Genomic DNA, 15,416 nt, shown 5'->3' on the forward strand with positions numbered 1-15,416 from the left:
ACTCATCACCTATCACTACCGACCACTACTATCACCTACTACCGACCACTACTATCACCTACTACTGACCACTACTATCACCCACTACTGACCACTACTATCACCTACTACTGACCACTACTATCACCTACTACTGACCACTACTATCACCTACTACCGACCACTACTATCACCCACTACTGACCAACTATCACCTACTACTGACCACTACTATCACCTACTACTGACCACTACTATCACCTACTACCGACCACTACTATCACCTACTACCGACCACTACTATCACCTACTACCGACCACTACTATCACCCACTACTGACCACTACTATCACCTACTACTGACCACTACTATCACCCACTACCGACCACTACTATCACCCACTACCGACCACTACTATCACCTACTACCGACCACTACTATCACCTACTACCGACCACTACTATCACCCACTACTGACCACTACTATCACCTACTACTGACCACTACTATCACCTACTACTGACCACTACTATCACCTACTACTGACCACTACTCACCTGCTCTTTTTTTCTTTAATTTCAAACTCTAGAGGGTCAGAAACTCCAGACAGTAGACATCTCTCTCTCTGGACACATTGTCTATATCTCTATCTTTCTAATCCAGTAGACGTCTCTCTCTCAATGCAGACCAGCTGTCCAGCCCACTGTGACCAGGGTAGACCCCACAGCAGACAGGCTCCACCACGCAGCCCACTGCCCAGCTCCGTAAGACCCCCACCACAACCACGATGCCGCCCACTGTCCCCTGTCCGTGTCTGCGACGTTCCTGTTTCTATGTCCCCTGACATCACTTAACATGTCCATCTGTCTGTGTTGGGTGATTGTGGTCCTGTGGTGTTCATGTCCCTCTCTTTGTACCCCAACCCCTCTCTTCTCTCCACCAGGACCCTGGACCCTCCGTCTGCATCCTTGTCTCTGTGTCCCCTTAAAGCTCATCCCTCTGTTTTATGTTGTATTTATTATGTTTTACGCTGATTCCTAAAAGCTTCCATCAGTGGGACTGAGTGTTGTGAAGGTAGGATGTGTAGTCGATAATGGTGGAGGGGCTTCCTTTCCGTGTGTCTCAAAGAGGAGAAAGAATCTATAAATAATAACTCTCTTTTGTCTTGGTTTCTTTCCATCTCTCCATCCCTCCATCCCTCTCCATCCCTCCATCATTCCATCCCTCTTCTCTATCTCTCCATTTTTCTCCATCTCTCTCCATCTTTCTCTATCCTTCTCCATCCCTCTCCATCTCATTTCTCCATCTCTCCATCCCTCTCCATTTTCTCCATTCCTCATCTCTCTCCATCCCTCTCCATCTCTTCCATCTCTCTCCATCTCTCTCTTCATCTCTCTATCCCTCTCCATCCTTCTCCATCTCTCTCCATCTCTCTTCTCTCTCCATCCCTTCTCTATCTCTCTCCATCTCTTCCTATCCCTCTCCATCTCTCCATCCCTATTTATCTCTCCATTTCTCCATCCCTCTCCATCCCTCTCCATCTCTCCATCTCTCCATCCCTCTCCATCTCTCCATACCTCTCCATCCTCCATCTTCCATCTCTACATCCCTCTCCATCTCTCCATCTTCCATCCCTCTCCATTTCTCCATCCTCTCCATCTTCCATCCCTCTCCATCTCTCTCCATCTTCTCCATCCTCTCCATCCCTCTCCATCTTTCTCCATCTTCCATCCCTATCCATCTCTCATTTCTCCATCCTCTCCATCCCTCTCCATCTCTCCATACCTCTCCATCCCTCTCCATCTCTCCATCTCTACATCCCTCTCCATCTCTCCATCTCTCCATCCTCTCCATCTCTCCATCCCTCTCCATCTCTCCATCCTCTCCATCTCTCCATCTCTTCATCTCTCCATCCCTCTCCATTTCTCTCCATCCTCTCCATCTCTCCATCTCTACATCCTCTCCATCTCTCCATCTCTACATCCCTCTCCATCTCTCCATCTCTCCATCCCTCTCCATCTCTCCATCCCTTTTCCATCTCTCCATCCCTTCCATCTCTCCATCCCTCTCCATCTCTCCATCCCTCCATCTCTCCATCCTCTCCATCTCTCCATCCCTCTCCATCTTTCTTCATCTCTCCATCCTCTCCATCTCTCCATCCTCTCCATCTCTTCATCTCTCCATCCCTCTCCATCTTTTCATCTTCCATCCCTCTCCATCTCTCCATCCTCTCCATCTCTCCATCCCTCTCCATCTCTCCATCCCTCTCCATCTCTCCATCTCTACATCCCTCTCCATCTCTCCATCTCTCCATCCCTCTCCATCTCTCCATCCCTCTCCATCTCTCCATCTCTCCATCCTCTCCATCTCTCCATCCCTCTCCATCTCTCCATCCCTCTCATCTCTCCATCCCTCTCCATCTCTCCATCCCTCTCCATCTCTCCATCCCTCTCCATCTCTCCATCCCTCTCCATCTCTTCATCTCTCCATCCCTCTCCATCTCTCCATCTCTCTCCATCCTCTCCATCTCTCCATCCCTCTCCATCTCTCCATCCCTCTCCATCTCTTCATCTCCATCCCTCTCCATCTCTCCATCTCTCCATCCCTCTCCATCTCTCCATCCCTCTCCATCTCTCCATCTCTCCATCCCTCTATCTCTCCATCTCTCTCCACTATCCCTCCATCAGGAGCAGCAGAAACAGGTGGAGGATCCGGGCAGAGAGGTGAAGAAGGTGAGGAAGGCCAGGAATCGCAGACAGGAGTGGAATATGATGGCCTATGATAAGGAGTTCCGCCCGGACACACGACTCACCCCCTCACCCTACCACGGAATGTCCTCCGAGGGGTCATTATCACCTGATAACAGGTAGGTTCATTAATCAATCAGTCAATCAATTAGTCAATCAATCTGACTATTTCAACTGACCCTGTATATAGTATGGTATTGAACTGACCCTGTATATAGTATGGTATTGTAACTGACCCTGTATATAGTATTGAACTGACCCTGTATATAGTATGGTATTGAACTGACCCTGTATATAGTGTGGTATTGAACTGACCCTGTATATAGTATGGTATTGTAACTGACCCTGTATATAGTATGGTATTGAACTGACCCTGTATATAGTATGGTATTGAACTGACCCTGTATATAGTATGGTATTGTACTGACCCTGTATATAGTATGGTATTGAACTGACCCTGTATATAGTATGGTATTGAACTGACCCTGTATATAGTATGGTATTGAACTGACCCTGTATATAGTATGGTATTGAACTGACCCTGTATATAGTATGGTATTGTAACTGACCCTGTATATAGTATGGTATTGAACTGACCCTGTATATAGTATGGTATTGAACTGACCCTGTATATAGTATGGTATTGTACTGACCCTGTATATAGTATGGTATTGAACTGACCCTGTATATAGTATGGTATTGAACTGACCCTGTATATAGTATGGTATTGAACTGACCCTGTATATAGTATGGTATTGTAACTGACCCTGTATATAGTATGGTATTGAACTGACCCTGTATATAGTATGGTATTGAACTGACCCTGTATATAGTATGGTATTGTAACTGACCCTGTATATAGTATGGTATTGAACTGACCCTGTATATAGTATGGTATTGAACTGACCCTGTATATAATATGGTATTGAACTGACCCTGTATATAGTATGGTATTGAACTGACCCTGTATATAGTGTGGTATTGAACTGACCCTGTATATAGTATGGTATTGAACTGACCCTGTATATAGTATGGTATTGAACTGACCCTGTATATAGTATGGTATTGAACTGACCCTGTATATAGTATGGTATTGATCTGACCCTGTATATAGTATGGTATTGTAACTGACCCTGTATATAGTATGGTATTGAACTGACCCTGTATATAGTATGGTATTGAACTGACCCTGTATATAGTATGGTATTGAACTGACCCTGTATATAGTATGGTATTGAACTGACCCTGTATATATATGGTATTGAACTGACCCTGTATATAGTATGGTATTGATCTGACCCTGTATATAGTATGGTATTGTAACTGACCCTGTATATAGTATGGTATTGAACTGACCCTGTATATAGTATGGTATTGAACTGACCCTGTATATAGTATGGTATTGAACTGACCCTGTATATAGTATGGTATTGAACTGACCCTGTATATAATATGGTATTGATCTGACCCTGTATATAGTATGGTATTGTAACTGACCCTGTATATAGTATGGTATTGTAACTGACCCTGTATATAGTATGGTATTGAACTGACCCTGTATATAGTATGGTATTGAACTGACCCTGTATATAGTATGGTATTGAACTGACCCTGTATATAGTATGGTATTGAACTGACCCTGTATATATATGGTATTGAACTGACCCTGTATATAGTATGGTATTGTAACTGACCCTGTATATAGTATGGTATTGAACTGACCCTGTATATAGTATGGTATTGAACTGACCCTGTATATAGAATGGTATTGAACTGACCCTGTATATAGTATGGTATTGAACTGACCCTGTATATAGTAGGGTATTGAACTGACCCTGTATATAGTAGGGTATTGAACTGACCCTGTATATAGTAGGGTATTGAACTGACCCTGTATATAGTATGGTATTGTAACTGACCCTGTATATAGTAGGTGATTGAACTGACCCTGTATATAGTATGGTATTGAACTGACCCTGTATATAGTATGGTATTGTACTGACCCTGTATATAGTATGGTATTGAACTGACCCTGTATATAGTATGGTATTGAACTGACCCTGTATATAGTATGGTATTGAACTGACCCTGTATATAGTATGGTATTGTAACTGACCCTGTATATAGTATGGTATTGAACTGACCCTGTATATAGTATGGTATTGAACTGACCCTGTATATAGTATGGTATTGTAACTGACCCTGTATATAGTATGGTATTGAACTGACCCTGTATATAGTATGGTATTGAACTGACCCTGTATATAGTATGGTATTGAACTGACCCTGTATATAGTATGGTATTGTAACTGACCCTGTATATAGTGTGGTATTGAACTGACCCTGTATATAGTATGGTATTGAACTGACCCTGTATATAGTATGGTATTGAACTGACCCTGTATATAGTATGGTATTGATCTGACCCTGTATATAGTATGGTATTGATCTGACCCTGTATATAGTATGGTATTGTAACTGACCCTGTATATAGTATGGTATTGAACTGACCCTGTATATAGTATGGTATTGAACTGACCCTGTATATAGTATGGTATTGAACTGACCCTGTATATAGTATGGTATTGAACTGACCCTGTATATAATATGGTATTGAACTGACCCTGTATATAGTATGGTATTGAACTGACCCTGTATATAGTATGGTATTGTAACTGACCCTGTATATAGTATGGTATTGAACTGACCCTGTATATAGTATGGTATTGAACTGACCCTGTATATAGTATGGTATTGAACTGACCCTGTATATAGTATGGTATTGAACTGACCCTGTATATAATATGGTATTGATCTGACCCTGTATATAGTATGGTATTGTAACTGACCCTGTATATAGTATGGTATTGTAACTGACCCTGTATATAGTATGGTATTGAACTGACCCTGTATATAGTATGGTATTGAACTGACCCTGTATATAGTATGGTATTGAACTGACCCTGTATATAGTATGGTATTGTAACTGACCCTGTATATAGTATGGTATTGAACTGACCCTGTATATAGTATGGTATTGAACTGACCCTGTATATAGTATGGTATTGTAACTGACCCTGTATATAGTATGGTATTGAACTGACCCTGTATATAGTATGGTATTGAACTGACCCTGTATATAGTGTGGTATTGAACTGACCCTGTATATAGTATGGTATTGATCTGACCCTGTATATAGTATGGTATTGATCTGACCCTGTATATAGTATGGTATTGTAACTGACCCTGTATATAGTATGGTATTGAACTGACCCTGTATATAGTATGGTATTGAACTGACCCTGTATATAGTATGGTATTGAACTGACCCTGTATATAGTATGGTATTGAACTGACCCTGTATATAATATGGTATTGAACTGACCCTGTATATAGTATGGTATTGATCTGACCCTGTATATAGTATGGTATTGTAACTGACCCTGTATATAGTATGGTATTGAACTGACCCTGTATATAGTATGGTATTGAACTGACCCTGTATATAGTATGGTATTGAACTGACCCTGTATATAGTATGGTATTGAACTGACCCTGTATATAATATGGTATTGATCTGACCCTGTATATAGTATGGTATTGTAACTGACCCTGTATATAGTATGGTATTGAACTGACCCTGTATATAGTATGGTATTGAACTGACCCTGTATATAGTATGGTATTGAACTGACCCTGTATATAGTATGGTATTGAACTGACCCTGTATATAGTATGGTATTGAACTGACCCTGTATATAATATGGTATTGAACTGACCCTGTATATAGTATGGTATTGAACTGACCCTGTATATAGTATGGTATTGAACTGACCCTGTATATAGTATGGTATTGAACTGACCCTGTATATAGTATGGTATTGAACTGACCCTGTATATAATATGGTATTGAACTGACCCTGTATATAGTATGGTATTAAACTGACCCTGTATATAGTATGGTATTGATCTGACCCTGTATACAGTATGGTATTGAACTGACCCTGTATATAGTATGGTATTGTAACTGACCCTGTATATAGTATGGTATTGTAACTGATCCTGTATATAATATGGTATTGAACTGACCCTGTATATAGTATGGTATTGATCTGACCCTGTATATAGTATGGTATTGAACTGACCCTGTATATAGTATGGTATTAAACTGACCCTGTATATAGTATGGTATTGAACTGACCCTGTATATAGTATGGTATTGAACTGACCCTGTATATAGTATGGTATTGAACTGACCCTGTATATAGTATGGTATTAAACTGACCCTGTATATAGTATGGTATTGAACTGACCCTGTATATAGTGTGACACTGGCTAGCCTTCGACTGACCTCTGCTGATTGGACAGACACTGGCTAGCCTTCTACTGACTACTGATTGGACAGACACTGGCTAGCCTTCTACTGACCTCTGCTGATTGGACAGACACTGGCTAGCCTTCTACTGACTGCTGATTGGACAGACACTGGCTATCCTTCTACTGACTACTTATTGGACAGACACTGGCTAGCCTTCTACTGACCTCTGCTGATTGGACAGACACTGGCTAGCCTTCTACTGACTGCTGATTGGACAGACACTGGCTATCCTTCTACTGACTACTGATTGGACAGACACTGGCTAGCCTTCCACTGACCTCTGCTGATTGGACAGACACTGGCTAGTATTCTACTGACTGCTGATTGGACAGACACTGGCTATCCTTCTACTGACTGCTGATTGGACAGACACTGGTTAGCCTTCCACTGCCCTCTGCTGATTGGACAGACACTGGTTAGCCTTCTACTGACCTCTGCTGATTGGACAGACACTGGCTAGCCTTCTACTGTCCTCTGCTGATTGGACAGACACTGGTTAGCCTTCTACTGCCCTCTGCTGATTGGACAGACACTGGTTAGCCTTCTACTGACCTCTGCTGATTGGACAGACACTGGTTAGCCTTCTACTGCCCTCTGCTGATTGGACAGACACTGGTTAGCCTTCTACTGACCTCTGCTGATTGGACAGACACTGGTTAGCCTTCTACTGCCCTCTGCTGATTGGACAGACACTGGTTAGCCTTCTACTGACCTCTGCTGATTGGACAGACACTGGTTAGCCTTCTACTGTCCTCTGCTGATTGGACAGACACTGGTTAGCCTTCTACTGACCTCTGCTGATTGGACAGACACTGGTTAGCCTTCTACTGCCCTCTGCTGATTGGACAGACACTGGTTAGCCTTCCACTGACCTCTGCTGATTGGACAGCCACTGGTTAGCCTTCTACTGACCTCTGCTGATTGGACAGACACTGTCTAGCCTTCTACTGACCTCTGCTGATTGGACAGACACTGGTTAGCCTTCTACTGACCTCTGCTGATTGGACAGACACTGTCTAGCCTTCCACTGACCTCTGCTGATTGGACAGACACTGGTTAGCCTTCTACTGCCCTCTGCTGATTGGACAGACACTGGTTAGCCTTCCACTGACCTCTGCTGATTGGACAGACACTGGTTAGCCTTCTACTGACCTCTGCTGATTGGACAGACACTGGCTAGCCTTCTACTGTCCTCTGCTGATTGGACAGACACTGGTTAGCCTTCTACTGCCCTCTGCTGATTGGACAGACACTGGTTAGCCTTCTACTGACCTCTGCTGATTGGACAGACACTGGTTAGCCTTCTACTGCCCTCTGCTGATTGGACAGACACTGGTTAGCCTTCTACTGACCTCTGCTGATTGGACAGACACTGGTTAGCCTTCTACTGCCCTCTGCTGATTGGACAGACACTGGTTAGCCTTCTACTGACCTCTGCTGATTGGACAGACACTGGTTAGCCTTCTACTGTCCTCTGCTGATTGGACAGACACTGGTTAGCCTTCTACTGACCTCTGCTGATTGGACAGACACTGGTTAGCCTTCTACTGCCCTCTGCTGATTGGACAGACACTGGTTAGCCTTCCACTGACCTCTGCTGATTGGACAGCCACTGGTTAGCCTTCTACTGACCTCTGCTGATTGGACAGACACTGTCTAGCCTTCTACTGACCTCTGCTGATTGGACAGACACTGGTTAGCCTTCTACTGACCTCTGCTGATTGGACAGACACTGTCTAGCCTTCCACTGACCTCTGCTGATTGGACAGACACTGGTTAGCCTTCTACTGCCCTCTGCTGATTGGACAGACACTGGTTAGCCTTCCACTGACCTCTGCTGATTGGACAGACACTGGTTAGCCTTCTACTGACCTCTGCTGATTGGACAGACACTGTCTAGCCTTCTACTGACCTCTGCTGATTGGACAGACACTGGTTAGCCTTCTACTGCCCTCTGCTGATTGGACAGACACTGGTTAGCCTTCCACTGACCTCTGCTGATTGGACAGACACTGTCTAGCCTTCCACTGAGCTCTGCTGATTGGACAGACACTGGTTAGCCTTCTACTGCCCTCTGCTGATTGGACAGACACTGTCTAGCCTTCCACTGACCTCTGCTGATTGGACAGACACTGGTTAGCCTTCTACTGCCCTCTGCTGATTGGACAGACACTGGCTAGCCTTCCACTGACCTCTGCTGGTTGGACAGACACTGGTTAGCCTTCTACTGCCATCTGCTGATTGGACAGACACTGGTTAGCCTTCTACTGCCCTCTGCTGATTGGACAGACACTGGTTAGCCTTCTACTGACCTCTGCTGATTGGACAGACACTGGTTAGCCTTCTACTGCCCTCTGCTGATTGGACAGACACTGGTTAGCCTTCTACTGACCTCTGCTGATTGGACAGACACTGGTTAGCCTTCTACTGACCTCTGCTGATTGGACAGACACTGGTTAGCCTTCTACTGACCTCTGCTGATTGGACAGACACTGGTTAGCCTTCTACTGTCCTCTGCTGATTGGACAGACACTGGTTAGCCTTCTACTGCCCTCTGCTAATTAGACAGACACTGGTTAGCCTTCTACTGCCCTCTGCTGATTGGACAGACACTGGTTAGCCTTCTACTGCCCTCTGCTGATTGGACAGACACTGGTTAGCCTTCTACTGACCTCTGCTGATTGGACAGACACTGGTTAGCCTTCTACTAACCTCTGCTGATTGGACAGACACTGGCTAGCCTTCTAATGCCCTCTGCTGGGGAGTGGAAAACACTACACGTCTATGTAGGATTTCTGATTATATCAACGTGTGTGTCCTTCTTAAGGATATGACAAGTTAGATATAAGTATCTACAACAACGGAAACTAGGTAACTTTATCCCCCCCTACTCCACCCCTCCCAGGTCGATGGCATCAGACATGGGCGAGCATTCCTACCCTGCCAGCCCTAACCACCCTTCCCAGCCCACCTCTGCCCCCCACCCCATCGATGGTACCCCCCACCTCACCCAAGCCCCCCAGACTCAGTCTCTGGACAGGGGAGGGTACCCCAGGGCCAACCCCCCCTCTGGGTCAGCCGCCGCAGTACGACAAATCGCATCACTGGGGCGCACCCAGCCCCCCCACCCACCCCCAGCCCACTCCGAGGGAGGGGCAGTCAACGGTCCACGTCAGCAGTCCGTCAAGGACTACAGGGCTCATGGGTAAGTCAACTACCACGTACTGTAGGCTACTAGGTATTGAGTCATTAGGTATTACTAGGTATTGAGTCATTAGGTATTACTAGGTATTGAGTCATTGGGTATTACTAGGTATTGAGTCATTAGGTATTACTAGGTATTGAGTTATTAGGTATTACTAGGTATTGTGTCATTGGGTATTACTAGGTATTGTGTCATTAGGTATTACTACGTATTGTGTCATTAGGTATTACTAGGTATTGAGTCATTAGGTATTACTAGGTATTGAGTCATTAGGTATTACTAGGTATTGTGTCATTAGGTATTACTAGGTATTGAGTCATTAGGTATTACTAGGTATTGAGTCATTAGGTATTACTAGGTATTGAGTCATTAGGTATTACTAGGTATTGAGTCATTAGGTATTACTAGGTATTGAGTCATTAGGTATTACTAGGTATTGAGTCATTAGGTATTACTAGGTATTGAGTCATTAGGTATTACTAGGTATTGAGTCATTAGGTATTACTAGGTATTGAGTCATTAGGTATTACTAGGTATTGTGTCATTAGGTATTACTAGGTATTGAGTCATTAGGTATTACTAGGTATTGTGTCATTAGGTATTACTAGGTATTGAGTCATTAGGTATTACTAGGTATTGCGTCATTGGGTATTACTAGGTATTGAGTCATTAGGTATTACTAGGTATTGTGTCATTAGGTATTACTAGGTATTGAGTCATTAGGTATTACTAGGTATTGAGTTATTAGGTATTACTAGGTATTGTGTCATTGGGTATTACTAGGTATTGTGTCATTAGGTATTACTACGTATTGTGTCATTAGGTATTACTAGGTATTGAGTCATTAGGTATTACTAGGTATTGAGTCATTAGGTATTACTAGGTATTGTGTCATTAGGTATTACTAGGTATTGAGTCATTAGGTATTACTAGGTATTGAGTCATTAGGTATTACTAGGTATTGAGTCATTAGGTATTACTAGGTATTGAGTCATTAGGTATTACTAGGTATTGAGTCATTAGGTATTACTAGGTATTGAGTCATTAGGTATTACTAGGTATTGAGTCATTAGGTATTACTAGGTATTGAGTCATTAGGTATTACTAGGTATTGTGTCATTAGGTATTACTAGGTATTGTGTCATTAGGTATTACTAGGTATTGAGTCATTAGGTATTACTAGGTATTGAGTCATTAGGTATTACTAGGTATTGTGTCATTGGGTATTACTAGGTATTGTGTCATTAGGTATTACTACGTATTGTGTCATTAGGTATTACTAGGTATTGAGTCATTAGGTATTACTAGGTATTGAGTCATTAGGTATTACTAGGTATTGAGTCATTAGGTATTACTAGGTATTGTGTCATTAGGTATTACTAGGTATTGTGTCATTAGGTATTACTAGGTATTGAGTCAATACATTAAGACCTATTCCATATCTATATATCAGTTACGTAAATTAGTAGACTGTTAGGTTTATGTTGTCAATCTGACTTTAACACTCAATTGCAGGCCTGCAAATCTGTATACGTACTGTGGATAGTTAAACCTCTCAGATAAATCACGCCACACAAATGTTTTGTTCTCCAAAGGTATATATGATGCTAACCACATTTCCATCTACAGATTTTATGCGAGAAAAGTAATTTCGCTAAGAAAATAATAACGACAGGTGTGATGGAAACGGGATCAAATCATTTGTTTATTCGACACAGTAGAGTCGTTTTGTGTCTCTGATATTAATTACACAGGAAATGGCAGAGGAAACGCCATATATTGAAATAATAACCATCATATCGAAGAAAAAGTCACGCGATGATGTGTTGTCCTCCCACTGTCATGATGAGAGAGAGGTGTTGTCCTCCCACTGTCATGATGAGAGAGAGGTGTTGTCTGATTCACTGATGAGAGAGAGGTGTTGTCTGATTCACTGATGAGAGAGAGGTGTTGTCCTCCCACTGTCATGATGAGAGAGAGGTGTTGTCTGATTCACTGATGAGAGAGACGTGTTGTCCTCCCACTGTCATGATGAGAGAGAGGTGTTGTCTGATTCACTGATGAGAGAGAGGTGTTGTCTGATTCACTGTTATGATGAGAGAGAGGCATTGTCTGATTCACTGTCATGATGAGAGGGGTGTTGTCTGATTCACTGTCATGATGAGAGAGAGGTGTTGTCTGATTCACTGATGAGAGAGAGGTGTTGTCCTCCCACTGTCATGATGAGAGAGAGGTGTTGTCCTCCCATTGTTATGATGAGAGAGAGGTGTTGTCCTCCCACTGTCATGATGAGAGAGAGGTGTTGTCCTCCCACTGTCATGATGAAAGAGAGGTGTTGTCCTCCCATTGTTATGATGAGAGAGAGGTGTTGTCTGATTCACTGATGAGAGAGAGGTGTTGTCTGATTCACTATTTATGATGAGAGAGAGGTGTTGTCCTCCCACTGTCATGATGAGAGAGAGGTGTTGTCTGATTCACTGTCATAATGAGAGAGAGGTGTTGTCTGATTCACTGTTATGATGAGAGAGAGGTGTTGTCCTCCCACTGTCATGATGAGAGAGAGGTGTTGTCTGATTCACTGTCATAATGAGAGAGAGGTGTTGTCTGATTCACTGTTATGATGAGAGAGAGGTGTTGTCCTCCCACTGTCATGATGAGAGAGAGGTGTTGTCTGATTCACTGTCATAATGAGAGAGAGGTGTTGTCTGATTCACTGTTATGATGAGAGAGAAGTGTTGTCTGATTCACTGTCATAATGAGAGAGAGGTGTTGTCTGATTCACTGTCATGGTGAGAGAGGTGTTGTCTGATTCACTGTCATAATGAGAGAGAGGTGTTGTCTGATTCACTGTTATGATGAGAGAGAGGTGTTGTCTGATTCACTGTTATGATGAGAGAGAGGTGTTGTCTGATTCACTGTCATAATGAGAGAGAGGTGTTGTCTGATTCACTGTCATGGTGAGAGAGGTGTTGTCTGATTCACTGTCATGGTGAGAGAGAAGTGTTGTCTGATTCACTGTCATGGTGAGAGAGGTGTTGTCTGATTCACTGTCATGTTGAGAGAGAGGTGTTGTCCTCCCACTGTCATAATGAGAGAGAGGTGTTGTCTGATTCACTGATGAGAGAGAGGTGTTGTCTGATTCACTGATGAGAGAGAGGTGTTGTGTCTGATTCACTGATGAGAGAGAGGTGTTGTCTGATTCACTGATGAGAGAGAGGTGTTGTCTGATTCACTGTTATGATGAGAGAGAGGTGTTGTCTGATTCACTGATGAGAGAGAGGTGTTGTCTGATTCACTGATGAGAGAGAGGTGTTGTCCTCCCACTGTCATGATGAGAGAGAGGCGTTGTCTGATTCACTGATGAGAGAGAGGTGTTGTCTGATTCACTGTCATGATGAGAGAGAGGTGTTGTCTGATTCACTGTCATGATGAGAGAGAGATGTTGTCTGATTCACTGATGAGAGAGAGATGTTGTCTGATTCACTGATGAGAGATGTGTTGTCTGATTCACTGTCATGATGAGAGAGAGGTGTTGTCTGATTCACTGAGACAGAGATGTTGTCTGATTCACTGATGAGACAGAGGTCTTGTCTGATTCACTGATGAGAGAGAGGTCTTGTCTGATTCACTGATGAGAGAGAGGTGTTGTCCTCCCACTGTTATGATGAGAGAGAGGTGTTGTCTGATTCACTGATGAGAGAGAGGTGTTGTCTGATTCACTGATGAGAGAGAGGTGTTGTCTGATTCACTGTCATGATGAGAGAGAGGTGTTGTCCTCCACTGTTATGATGAGAGAGGTGTTGTCTGATTCACTGATGAGAGAGGTGTTGTCTGATTCACTGATGAGAGAGGTGTTGTCTGATTCACTGTCATGATGAGAGAGGTGTTGTCCTCCCCACTGTCATGATGAGAGAGGTGTTGTCTGATTCACTGATGAGAGAGGTGTTGTCCTCCCACTGTCATGATGAGAGGTGTTGTCTGATTCACTGATGAGAGAGGTGTTGTCTGATTCACTGATGAGAGAGAGGTGTTGTCTTATTCACTGTCATAATGAGAGAGAGGTGTTGTCTGATTCACTGTCATGATGAGAGAGAGGTGTTGTCCTCCCACTGTCATGATGAGAGAGAGATGTTGTCTGATTCACTGATGAGAGAGAGGTGGTGTTGTCAATTCACTGTAATGATGAGAGAGAGGTGTTGTCTGATTCACTGATGAGAGAGAGGTATTTGTCTTATTCACTGTCATAATGAGAGAGAGGTGTTGTCTGATTCACTGTCATGATGAGAGAGAGGTGTTGTCCTCCCACTGTCATAATGAGAGAGAGGTGTTGTCTGATTCACTGATGAGAGAGAGGTGGTGTTGTCAATTCACTGTAATGATGAGAGAGAGGTGTTGTCTGATTCACTGATGAGAGAGAGGTGTTGTCTGATTCACTGATGAGAGAGAGGTGTTGTCTTATTCACTGTCATAATGAGAGAGAGGTGTTGTCTGATTCACTGTTATGATGAGAGAGAGGTGTTGTCTGATTCACTGTCATGATGAGAGAGATGTTGTCTGATTCACTGTCATGATGAGAGAGATGTTGTCTGATTCACTGATGAGAGAGAGGTGTTGTCTGATTCACTGTCATGATGAGAGAGAGGTGTTGTCTGATTCACTGATGAGAGAGAGGTGTTGTCTGATTCACTGTCATGATGAGAGAGAGGTGTTGTCTGATTCACTTGTCTGTTCTTTCTCTCTCCTCCCTCAGCGGCCAGCCATCCACCATCCCGGAGTACTTCATCCCCCCAGCCCCTCCTCCTCCTCCCCCAATCATCCCCTCCGCCCAGACTGCCTTCGACTCTACCTCCTCCTCCTCCCCCTCCCTCCCCCTCCCTCCCTCCTCCCTCCCTCTCCCCGGGGCTGTGGCCATCATGTCCCGTTCTTACAGTCCCTCCCCTCCTCCTCCCGCCCCGCCTGCCCACTATGTCCCCTCCCCCCTCTCCGCCCCTCCCGCTGCCCCCCTCCTCCCCCACCAGGCCTGCCCCCATCCCACATCCTGTCTCCGCTCACGCTGGTAGGTCTCAGGGAGAAGCTCACCCGCCTACCAGGAAGGGCCAGATGCCC

General features: G+C 43.9%; 1 pseudogene; it reads left to right on the forward strand.

The window, feature by feature from the left end:
- The window catches only part of LOC127923044 (actin-binding protein WASF3-like), a 37,198-nt pseudogene extending 21,832 nt beyond the window's left edge, over window positions 1-15,366 (forward strand).
- The last annotated feature ends 50 nt before the right edge of the window (window positions 15,367-15,416 follow it).

Source organism: Oncorhynchus keta, unplaced genomic scaffold (genome assembly GCF_023373465.1).
Source record: "Oncorhynchus keta strain PuntledgeMale-10-30-2019 unplaced genomic scaffold, Oket_V2 Un_contig_28052_pilon_pilon, whole genome shotgun sequence".
NCBI lineage: Eukaryota > Metazoa > Chordata > Actinopteri > Salmoniformes > Salmonidae > Oncorhynchus > Oncorhynchus keta.